Source organism: Mus caroli, chromosome 17 (genome assembly GCF_900094665.2).
Source record: "Mus caroli chromosome 17, CAROLI_EIJ_v1.1, whole genome shotgun sequence".
NCBI classification, from domain to species: Eukaryota; Metazoa; Chordata; class Mammalia; order Rodentia; family Muridae; genus Mus; species Mus caroli.
The window spans coordinates 49,019,036-49,031,888 of record NC_034586.1 but is presented as its reverse complement, the minus strand read 5'-3'; positions in this window follow the sequence as shown (position 1 = coordinate 49,031,888).

Genomic DNA, 12,853 nt, shown 5'->3' with positions numbered 1-12,853 from the left:
TTATCTCCAAAACCTTCATATTGATGGTGAGAATTTCAAAAAAAGACTGTAGGTTATCGTATACATTCACTCCACAGACACTAAAGAACATGTTCTTCATGTGAGGAGCAATATGACCTTGGTTCTGTGAATAGGGTTGACTTCAAGGAGGAAGAAGCAGGCACTGTAAGCTACGAAGCACCAGGTCAAACACCTGAGTCTGGGTGAGGCTGTGATTGAGATGATGGGGCACATTGGTAATGAAAAAGAAGAAGAAGAAGAAGAAGAAGAAGAAGAAGAAGAAGAAGAAGAAGAAGAAGAAGAAGAAGAAGAAGAAGAAGAAGAGTTCTCGATTGTATAAACAAGGATGGGTACCAATTCCTAAGCTGAGAGCAGTATAGGCATCCCATCAGTATTCTCCCATGTAATTTTTTTCACATAAATATGTGTGCATGCTTTAATATATCTTAAAGAAAAAAAGGTACGGAAGATAATCCTTGAACCTAGAGGTGGATCAGAGATTAAGAGCACTTGCTATGCACACACACACACACACACACACGCCTCTATACACAGATATACACATATATAAGGTATTTTAAATTATTTTTCTTTAAAATATAATTGGTGATATCTAAGTACTTAAATACTTCCTTCGTAGCTATACTCTCCATTTTTTAAATGTAAGCTTTCAAAATAGATCCCGTTTTCTGTTGTGTATAATATAGCCCCATCACTGCTATGTCGGCATTAATTGTCATTTGTAGACACCTTTATAATTTCAGAGCATGCTTACTTCTCCGATTTCAAAATCTTTATGGCTCCCCGCCTTTATTCTCACACTTTCTGATCTTCCCCAAAATGACTCTGAAAGAGGGCAGTTGTAACATCTTCCTGTTACAACCAGCTCTGTTCTTTTTGTCTGACCCTGCCTCCACAGGTAAACAGCTCTTCAATATCCAACACAGTAGTCACTAGCCACATATAGCTATTACCATTAAAATCAAATATATTAAACCTTTTCATCTCGGAGTCATGATGCACTATAATTCCAGCATTTGGAAGGTGATGGGAGAAGATCAGAAACCAAGGCCATCCATGGCTACTTAGAACATCCAAGGCCAGCCTGGGCTATATGAAAGACTGTCTCAGGAGAACCTCCTAAAAATCAAGAAAATGAAGTAGTTCTTAAGTTTCACTAATCAAATAATGAAGTGCTGACTAGTATATGTGGTTAGTGACTACTCTATAAGACAGCTCAGACATAAGGTTCATCATTAATTATCCTAGAAAGCTCCACTGGAAGTATGAGCATAGATGGTTATCCTTCTTGACTCTTTTGAATCTGTAATGTTTGTGCATAATGCTAATGAGCTCCTTTCTAATTCTTTTCACGGAGAACACAATCATATTCATTTTCATATGAATCAGCTATGATATTTTTACATGCAATTTAAAGAGTAAGATAGAAGTAGGAAAGTTTGAAATGTTTAATAAACATTTTTTGTCCAGTTGATGGGAGGTTGCTAATACCAAAAAGATCATAAAATTATATTGGCATATATTGGCATATGCATAGATAGATAGATAGATAGATAGATAGATAGATCTGTTCCTAAATATAAAATGTTCAGTTGTATACTGCTATCTGTATATATATTTTCAGAGCTGCTGACCACTGGACACTGGACAACCAATTGGTGTATTCTTTCCTGTGTAAGGCTACTTCCTTAGTTGCTTATTGTTCTTTATGTTGAGCTAAGACTTTTCTCCATTCAGCTGGTCATTCTTACTCAGATCACATTTAGATAGTCATGGGTGAGGCTTTATGGATGTAGCTTCTGCCATTCCTAGAAGACATAATTTCACAGTAAACTCCTTGATCCTCTGGCTCTTACAGTCTTTATGGCTCCTTTTCTGCAGTGTTTCCTGAGTCTTAGGTGTGGGCATGTTTTGTAGATGCATCCACTGGGGCTGGCTTACACAATTCTGCATTTTTATTGGTTCTGGCTTTCTGTTGTGATCTGTCTATGGCAAAGAGACGTTTTCTTGATGGTGGGTGTATATTACACTTATCTGTGTGTATAAGGACAAATGTTTAATCAGAGAAATGGCAGAACCTAGCACTACATAAGCCATGCTAGCCAGATTGTCTCTGGAGAATAATAAACCCTTTCTGTGCTAACTCAGCCATTTTGGTGTGGTTGACTGACTCCAGAGAATTCATAGTCCATTTCTAAAAATGTACCAACGAGGAGAGCAGTATATTAATAATTTCAGGATTCCCCAGCAAACTCTCATGCAGCCTCCTCACACATGGAAAAGGTGGCACTGTTTGTTTCAGGAGTGAGAAGAGATTCACATGTTTTTCTGCTCTAACTCTGTGTCTATCGTACCTCAAAAAGTCAAAACAAAGGTAACTTGTGGGCGAAAAGAGAAAAGACAAAACTTTATCACTTTGCCAACTTTTGGTACATTTTAAATATGGATCAATCTCCTTTATGGGGAGACTAAACTCTGGTAATTCATCTACCTACAATATCCAAAAGAGAAATAGGTCATCATTGCAGCAAAAACAATAAGCATAGCACTATGTGGAAGAATCAATAGTGCCGTGATAAATGAAGCCCCACTCTTGTGTGGCTGCAGCAAACCTCTTCTTAGCCAGGAATCCCAAGTGACTCCCCTCTAAGCCTCCCTCCCTCATACTTTGACCCCTATAGTCCTCTCAGTTGCTCTCCTAAGGCAGAGTCCAGTTCATAGCAGCCATGAACAGCTTCAGTCACACAGCCATGCTAGGAAGTACACCAGCCCTTTGTGAAAGGGCACCCCAATGTGGCAACTGATCAGTGAGCCTCTGACATGTTTTCAGCTGTGCTGGCTATATGCTACAGCCTCACTATTAGGAAGTGTGACGGGCGGACACTCGGTGCGGCTGGCAAGGACATTAACGGACTCTCCTCTTCTTGTGCTGGTCTAAGGTGCATCAAACAAAGACACAAGTTAGCCAGACTGTTCAAAGTTAACTGCAAACAGGAGAAAGAAAGTTAATGTGACACACTGCAGAATTCTCTCCTAGCACGCAGTGGAAAGCTTTGAAAGTCCCGTTAAGTATCTCTTTTTTAAGATAAATACCTATTAAGTAATGTATATGCACAAGCTGAAGTGTTAAATGGTTTGTTGAAACCTATTAGAGTACACAAGATGATAAACATAAATTATAGCTAATATACTGCACCAGTGATTTTTAAACATAAAAATTACTGACACTGGGAAAACACACTTGAGTCATCGTAGCAGCATAATAGCACTAATCCGTGTTTATCCAACCATGCACTTTTCAAAAACAACACAAACCTCTAATAAATGCTTTGGCTTCACCTTGGCAACTTATATGGGTTATTGCCTCGTTCATGCCTGGATAACCATGTGTTATGACTTAAACGTTCTTTAATATCAATTTATGCCTTGAAGAAAAAAGATTGAATAACACAGTGTACATATGGTTCAATTTATTACAGCGAAACAATCATTTTAGTTTGAAGATATTTTCTCATGGTGCATATCATAGAAATCTCCTTCAATAGAGCTCTCAATAAACCAGATTTTTTATGTCACAATAAATGAAACTAAGGCAGCTAATTGTTGCTAAGATTCTAAATAGATGGGTCTATTTGGCTTCCTTGTCAATCAAGAAATACATTCCTTAACACTTGTATTTCTGGATTCTAATGTCTCTAATTGGATTTTACACTATCTGATTAATGAGGTAGTTTATAGGATACCATAAAAATGATACTGAAAAAAATGTAAGAAGAAATTGTAGGGTGTCAGCATTATCAGAGTTTAAGACAACACTAAGAATTGCAATGGCCACAGACACAAAATAGGGAGAAGTGGGATGAAGTAGAGTCTGGCACAACAACAAAAACAACACAAGAATTGTATGCATTGACCTGAGATGTGGCAAGGATGCACAGTGGTTATGCTGCTGCTCTGGTAACACTTCTATAACATTATCTTCCTGCCCCTTTCCACTCACCATGAAAGCTAAGCTGGCCAAGCACATAAACACCTAGCTCCTTGAGAAGAGGCAGGCTCTGGGACCAACTGTGAGTCACTGAGCGGGAAGCTAGAACTAGAGCATTCACATATGGCTCACAGCAAAACAGCAATTTAAAAATATATTTCTGTAATTGTTTATCATTTCTCACTTATTCTGCCAGCCAACACTGTTATTTGAGAGCACCCTTTAGAGCAGGGGTGGGATAAAGTGGGTGGAGCATATAGGTTAAAGATCACTCTGTTACGGCCCAGCCAGGTGGCTTAGCAGATAAAAGCATGTGTCTCCAAGCCTGATGTCCCAATTTTGATCCCTGGGAGCCAAGTAATGGAAGGAGGGAGCCTCCTTCCACAAGTTGTCCTCTGACTACCACATGCATGCTGGGGCATGCATGCCTTCCCCAACAGGGAAAATAAACACATGTAATTTTTTTGGAAAATATTCTATTATGTCTGACAAGTTATTCTTAACCAAATCCATTGAACATGAAAGAGCTACAAGCAAAATTTCCTGCAATGTATGATGTATGTTGGCGATACAATCCAAAACTCCAAAGACTTAAAAAAAAAAAAAGCCAGACAATGTAGCGTTACACATAACCAACAAACTTAACTTCTACGAGGAGTTTCTGGCTGAACTGACTTTCACATCATTGATTGGGCTTTCCATAACTCTCCTACCACAGCACTAATTAACCTTGCATGTCAAGTGCTGGAAAACATTCCTGCAAACACACATATTTTCTAAACAAGTAAAGTTATAAGCTGAATAAAAATACAATCTAAATAAACTTCTCTGTTTTCAAAATGTGGTCATCTTCCCATCCAGCTCTGTAAGTCTTTGGCTTCATCATTCTTAGGTTCCCACATCTCTACATACTCAAATTCCTCTATCTTCTAAGCCAAAATTTTAATCTCACCTTTTATCATCATTCCCTAACTGCCAGTGGCATTAATGGCTCCTGTTTCTACCTCCTCAATTCTGTTCTGACTTTCTCCTAAGAGAAGTACCCATGAGTGTGGCTGCTGTCTTCCCTAGTAAAGGCTGAGGCTTTAGATGCAAGTAGTATCATTTGGGTCCCCTATTCCCTGTCGCCAACCCTCCCCCGCCCCCAGAGGGCCACACTCTTCTTTGAACAGCACAGGCTTCAGTCTGGCTTATTGAATTAACATGGTCAGATGTGTCCATTATATGCAAACTTTGTTCTCTTAGTCTTGGCAGCTTGCTATTCTGAGCATCATCCTTCTGTCAAACTGCTAATGGAGAAGAGGAATAGAAATCCATCTTGGGAACTTCTAGTACTGTGTTAGCAACAACCAAGGACAGTTGATTTCTAACCATGGATTCTTTCACTTTAGTCCCCAAGAGGACTGGCTTTTATGTCTATGATTCATAAATACATTTAAATTTTGGAATTAAAAAAGAAAAGTACCAGTCTTGTTCCATCCTTGACAGAATCATAGTGATAAACAGCAAGAAAAGAGCTCACCTCCCAGGAAAAGCCTGTTCAGATGCCTACTCAAAAGACAACTTGAACCATCTGATCCTTTTCTAATATCCTTGAACCATCTGATCCTTTTCTAATATCCAGTCGACAAGCACTCATATTCTGGGATGAAACTCAGAGTGAACTACAGTCAGATCCTCTGAGCAGTGCTTCACATGCAAGTCTAGGCCTGTCTAAAACATCTCCAACTCATCCACAGGCAGGTTTCCCTTATGGCAGCTTTAAGTAACTCTAGCTTGAGGAAACCTATCCCAGATTTCAGTTAGTAAGTCCTATAGAATTGTCTGCGCAGACCACACTCAATTTATATTTCTAAGGATCTCTGGGAAGATCTCCCTGACACACATAAACAGGCTGTCATATAGATGCTACCTCCTTCTCTTAGAGTAGTATGTTTAGAAATGGCTTCCCCGCTCGGCCTGTGATGGAGATTGAAGCCAAAGCAGCAGCAGACAGTAGTAATCTTTAAATGGCTGCCAGAATGTCAGTGGCTCACTTGATGAAAAAGAAATTATTCTTTCTCGGTAGCTGCATGGATACTTTCATGGGAAAACTAAAAGACAGGACCTTCCAGCAGATTATAACAGGGACCCAGAAGACAAATCTCTCTGCTCTAACTTTGGCAATGCTGCGTTTGCTGGGCTGCTCTTTGAAAAGAAGTGTTCTATTCTAAGACACTGTTTCCCTCGCTAAAACTATGGATTTGTCACAGTGCATAATGTTTTTCTGATTTTTCTTAAAAATACACTTTGATGACAAAATAGATGTCTGGGCTCTCCTGAGGTTTTAAGACCACCTTAAATAATATGATTTTGTGATTCTTTAGAATTATTTTCCCCCCCTCCCTCCCCTATGCCCTACAAATCAGTTTTTAATAACTAGGAAGTTGTACATGTACGGTATTCTAAAAGAAAGACAAACAAATGAAATGATTAATTTTTGCAAGATTCTCATTTAAAAAAAAAAGTCTATGAAATCTGTACTTTTAAGTTATGTCTAGAAATTATATAAGCAATGGTATTCATTTTATTTTACATAATTTGCCTCTCCTAGTTATGATCCTTCATATGCAGAAATAAAATCTGCATCCAGTCTTCGGTTACCACAGGGTAGAGCTGATATGCTTGTCATCGTCCTAAGGATGCTGTTGTGCACTGCGCACTGATGACCTCCACAAACCATTTGCTTCTCTCCAGCCCCCGTGAGAGCTTCACAGTGAAAACATGACCCTGTTCTTTATTTAGATTTTAAATTCAATTTAAGATCACATATTCATTTTCCTGGAGACTTTGTATATTAAGCTTATATTTTTATTTTAAGTTTTGCCCCCCTCCCATGAAAGAAATTCAGAGCAACAAGTACTAGGTGAACAACTCCTGGGGGCTAAGATCTGCAGGACAGCAAGCATTTCCACTTCTCCAGAGTCCTAGAAATGTATATGTGGTGAGAAGACTGACCCTTGTGAGGTCATTATATACAAATACTTCTTTTCTATTTGTGTTATTTGGCAAAGTCAATATTTTTAAATACGTGTAAATTTTGATAAAGGAAAAATCATCCCTCATGAGTTTTTCACCTTGACTTTTTCACCATTTCTAGATACTCAGAAGGGGTTACCAACAAGGAAGCAGGGAGAGCCAGGGTGATCTCAAAGATGCTTGCTCCAGTCATCATTTCCCAGCTCCAAATCCTGTTCCGCTTTACCTCAATTTCCCCAGAGTGAACAGTCTGTGTAAAGACCGGGTTTATCTCCTTTACATTCAGATGGTTGCGTTTCCTGCTTAAAATGTCAGCTGGATTGTCTCAGCACCCTGCCTCCCCCCCCCACCCCCAGCTTTTGGTCTCCAGAAGCTGTCTGCTGCCTCAGGCAAACTTAATGATGGCAGGGCCGCAGAGCCAAAAAAGGAAAAACACCTGTGGCCAGTGGAAAGTTTAATCCTGAAATAGACAGTCAACGACCATCACCTGCCTGCTGTGTGAGAACCCAATCAAGTCTATTCATTGCAACTGTGTGGATAAGGGCTCCCCACCCCACCCCCGTTCTTTTTTTCCCTTTCTTCTTTTTTCTGTTGCTTTTGTTGAACTGAATATGATATGAAGAAAACAGAATATAGCAAAATAATTATGCCCTCTGCCTAGACCCAAAGCAGTGTAATTTTATACCTGCCCAGTTGACATGGTCATTCTGGGGCAAAAAAAAAAAAAAAAAAAAAAAAAAAAGTCACTTTCATCCTACTGAGGAGTGAACTTTGGCTTCTTTTAAAAACATTATGACATTTTTTTTATGTTTCCTGGGAATTATGAAAGAGAACAGACTGAGAGCTGACAACAGTTTAACCGAGGACCCATCATGGCAGAAGATGCTTAAACAGGCCTGCATAAGGGAACTCTTCATTTCATAATTTGTCAGCACAGGGGAGAGAAAAAGGAAAAGTCTCAGGCAACTGCTTATTTCAGTTTTATCATTCTGAAATTCTTAAAATGTTGGACTCCTGATCCTTCCTCTGACTTGCAGAACCTTTTTCTTTCTCATCTCCTTGACTGTTTCTTGTCTCTCCTGCTTTTGCAGGCTCCCTCTCCTTTATAACTGATGATGATCCTTGCTAGGCCCAAGGTAATTTACTGTCTGTACAGTTCTTGAGAGATCCATCTCAGGTCAGCTCAGACAAAGCCGCAAGCAACATCCATGTGTTGGTATCTGCCCAAGTAATCTCTCTACATACCATTCCTGCACCGTGCTCCACACCCATACCCCTAGTGGTAGTCGCTTGCTAGGACCTTGCTTTGGTATACATGTTCAGGTGGCTTTTAGGGGTTATTAATGTACTCAGTTTTTCAGACAGGGCTGCTGTGAGAATTCCTGGTAAATAATATCTATTCCTTTCTCCTAAGATTCCAATCATACACAAATTAGAATCCATCAAGGTTTCATTCTTGGGAACCAATGAGTGTCTCAGTCTTACAATGCATAGGCAAAAATGTACTACTGGTAGAGTGGCCACAAAGCAGATGCACTGAAAGGTTTCATCCAGCGTAGAAAACATGCATGATGGCTTCTCTGTAGCCACATAAATGGTGCCCATCTCAGTTAACCTCCCCCAGCCTATGTATTCTGGCACCTGTAATTAGGACAGAATTATATACAAATGGCTGGGCAGAGCAGCTGGCTACTCAGGTGAGTGTCTAATAACTTCCCTGTATCCTTCTTTTATGAGGAAAGGTCAATAGTCAGCAAACATCATCATGATAGAGTCGAGCAAGTAGCTGCAGCTGCTCGGATGAAACCAGATGGAATGTCTCATATGAACAAGAGGTGGTCAGGAGGAAGGCTCTGTACTGAAAACTGTAAAACAGAATGATAGATGGAGTCTTAAACTTTAATAAAGTTTTTAAATTATAGCATAAACTGAGCGTTTGCCCTAGGCTTCTTACAGTGTAAGAAAATAATTTTTTCATTTTACTTTTAGGAATGCATGTAAAAAGAGAAAAAAATGTGTGGCTGCACATAATTTTATACTTCAAATTAGAAAAATGTATATTTCAATGAGAGCATTACATTGAACATGAATGGAATATTCACAAAATTGATTATGTAGTTTCCACAAAGTATGTCAATAGATTCAAGATCTTATTTAATAAAAGCAGAGATTAAATGAAATAAGCACAAATTCTCTACCCATAACACCTCACTGTCCAAATATTCTCAACTAGAGTTTTAAAATTAGAACTACTAAGAACTCTTGAATTAAACAAAACAAGAAAAGTGAATTAGATACAAATCAGTGACAGATGGCACCTTCAGTAAGAGTCTGACCTTTCTCTCCAGCCATCATTGTCTCTTTCAGTATCTATACAACTTTCTAAATTCTAGTTTTTCCAATAGAATGTAATCTGTTGCAATTATTCTTTATTTTGTCCTCAAACATGCTCCAAATATAACCAGCAAGAGCCCATTCATGCTCATCTCTGTGTTTTGCCATGAATAGTCACTTGCTGGATATTATTTTCTAGCTTGAGGTAATGCCAGCTCATTTCACATATTTTCTGTAGATATTCCTTCTGGACCCCTGGATCGTTCTCAGGAAGACTCAATTTTGGATGCCAAACTTAGGTATATAGTGACTCTGTGGTGGTCATCACTCACATGTCCTTTCAAAGACAACATTCATTCTTGTCTTCTGAGTTTCCATATTTACAACCTCCCTCCTATCAAGGAATACTGAAGTTTTATTCACTATTATCAAGGAATAGTGATGTTTTATGATACTTAATAACTATTCACTTCAAGGTTAAGAAGCAGCTTTAGACTTACAATCTATCTTTCTGAAAGTACAGTTCAAAATTGTTCCAGAGTCTTGCTCTTCAAAACTATCAAAACCATAAAAGACAAAAAAAATTTATATTACAGTCTTTAAAAAATTACAGGGATAACAAGATGGCTCAGTTTATATAAAGGCACTTGTCATCAAACCTGATGACCAGTCCTTCCACAATAAATTAACTTAATAAAAATTAATGCAAATAAAATAAATAAAATAAATGATCTTGGCACTCACCTTGCAGTAAAAAAATTTTGAATAATTGGAGTGATGCATATTATGTGGTTCAATTTAGCTAATATCTTTGGCTCACTCTGTTGTACTATACTGTAATTTGTCTGAAAGTTTCGATTAATATAAAAAAGAAGACTGAGGAAAATAAACAAGAAACAAACCCCAAAGAATGTACCTTTGTATTAGCAGTAGGAACGGATTTAAGAAGATTTATTTCCTAGTGTAGGGGCATACATTTAAAAATAGAAAAGGAATCCTATAAATGAGCTTAGTAAGAATAAAAATAATAACAAAATAGCTTTAAAATTGAAATTAGTTACAAAAATATGAACAGTTGCTTCCAAAGAGAGATATAAGGATAAGATAAATGCAACAATTAGATCATTAGAAGAATGGGAGCTAAAATGTATGTGAATCACTGCAAACATGTTCTCTGAATAAAATGAACACAATTGTGAAATGTTTGGTTCAAAAGAAATGGTGACTGTACAAGCCACAACGTGAGTGGCATCACCATGGATACAGATATACAATACCAACATATTTGAACATCCAGCTGAAGTTGATGATGTAACAGAAAAATAGAAGTTCAATCAAGAAAATGAAGAATATCTGAATGCTCTAGATACACACATATCCTCAAACTATACCTCAACACTGTAGTGGTACCGCTTCTAGTGAGGAAGAGAAGCATTCGGTTATTGGGGCAATTCAGCACTGAAAAATGTCAGTTACCTTCAACAGAATTATAAATTTAATCTTCTCTTAATCAAAATTCCATTATAGTCTTTCACACATACTACAAATCTAATTCTAAGTTTAAATGAAAGAGAATGTTGACAAATAGAGCAAAGATCTCTTGGAAAACAGGAAATAATGAGGTACTGTGTCTATCCAAATACTATATATAAAGCAGCAATTCAGCAAAGGATATGAATGTGTCATAGCACTCATCCGTGGAGAGTGATCGGGATTTCAGACATGGATCAATGGACATAGAAATGCTGTGTGTTACATGTATACTTGGTAAGATGGTGTTAAGACAGTTGATATATATTTTTTAATTTTTACATACTATGCATGTGTACAAGTCTGCATGCAGTTATGTGCCTGTGAATACAGGTGCTATGGAGGCCAGAAATGGGTATCAGATATCATGGAGATGGGGTTAATTACGAACAGCCAGACCTGGGTTCTCTATAAGAGCAGTATATATTTCTGAACTAATCAGCTGTCTTTCCATCCCCATTGACTTTCTCTCAGGAAAGACAAGTTTAAACATCTACTTCTTAATATTTACACAAATAAAACAAAATTCCAAAAGGAAAGAAGATCTAAAACCTCTTTAAAAATTGTATGCACATTCAGAGTACTCGGGGAAAGTGGTTTTGGAGTCTTGAGACAAAATAGATCTTTCTACACATTTTGAAAGTACTGCTTGAAAGGTAGCACTGATGGGAAAGATGTCCAGAGACCTCTGGGCCACTACAGGACATGAGTAGGCCTCAGTTACACAAAACCCTGCCTGTGACCATGCAATGCTTCAGTGTGGGAGGGGCAGCCATCCAAAAACCTGCCCACTGCCATGCTGCAAGGGGGGTGGAGGGACCATAGACACCTAAAGGTCCTGTTGCTGCCACATTATACAATGCTGGCGTTGAGGTCAGCCAGAGGCCTGCCCACTTACAGAAGAAGCCACTGCAATGTGCAAGTATGTGATAGACAGAGGGGAGAAAGAGAAGTGGAACAGTTTGAGCATTGTGAAGAGAGATGAAACTGGAGATACAGGGTCAAGAGGAATAGTCTCTTGTGAGTGGGCGGCCTGCTGAGGCTATAGTGACGTCTCAACCTGTGCTGCTACTGAGGGTTATGCAGTGGCAGGAGTCTTTGTCCATGTCCATGGTTCATATTACCACCAGACACCATGTGGACATCCTTAGTCTGGGCAGAGGCCTGAGCCCACTTACATGTTCAAGGGCAGTACAAAATTGGTCCTGTCACTAACTAGCCACAGTTCTTGCACCTCTATACCTTGCCCGAGCAGCACAATAGAGCTGTCCCTGATGGGGGAGGTGGGGTACAAGTGAGCCAGCCACCTGAAGCAGTCAGTAGAGCTGGCCCTGAGGTCTTGAGATCAAGTGAGCTGGCCCTGACCCTCATTGACTGTAGCTCTTGGTAGAGCATGTCCTGCACCTTACCTGGGCAGCACAGCAAAGCTAGTCCTGGCTGTAGGTAGAAGTGGAGGGTGAGGGTGAGAGTGAGCCAGCTCCAGGGGCTAAAGGGAGGGCTTGACTTGCCTTTTTTCTGCTCTGAGCACCTCAGAGTAGCACAGGCATGGGAGTGATGCCCTCTACCCCATTGTCCCTTGCCACCGGAGGCAGTTAGGAGAGCTGGCCCTGAGGTTATGACAACTGGAGAGCTTGACATTCCCCTCCCTTGGTAGAGCAGGCCCTGAATCTTGATGGAGCAACACAATGGACCTGGCTCTGATGGTGAAGGCACCAGTGAGCCAGCCCTGAGGACATGAGAGCAAAGAGCTGACCCAGGCCCCTTTCAGGCTGGCTGTAGCTCTTTTGAGAGTGGGCCCAGTGCCTCAACTAGGCAGCATGGTAGAGCTGTCTCTGGGGATGTGGATGCAGGTGAGCTGACCTCAGGCTCACTGTGGTGATGTGGATTCGGGAGAGCCTGAAGGCCAACTAGCTCAGCTATCACTCAGGCCCAGATTCAGAGCTTTGAGTTGGCCCACCCCAA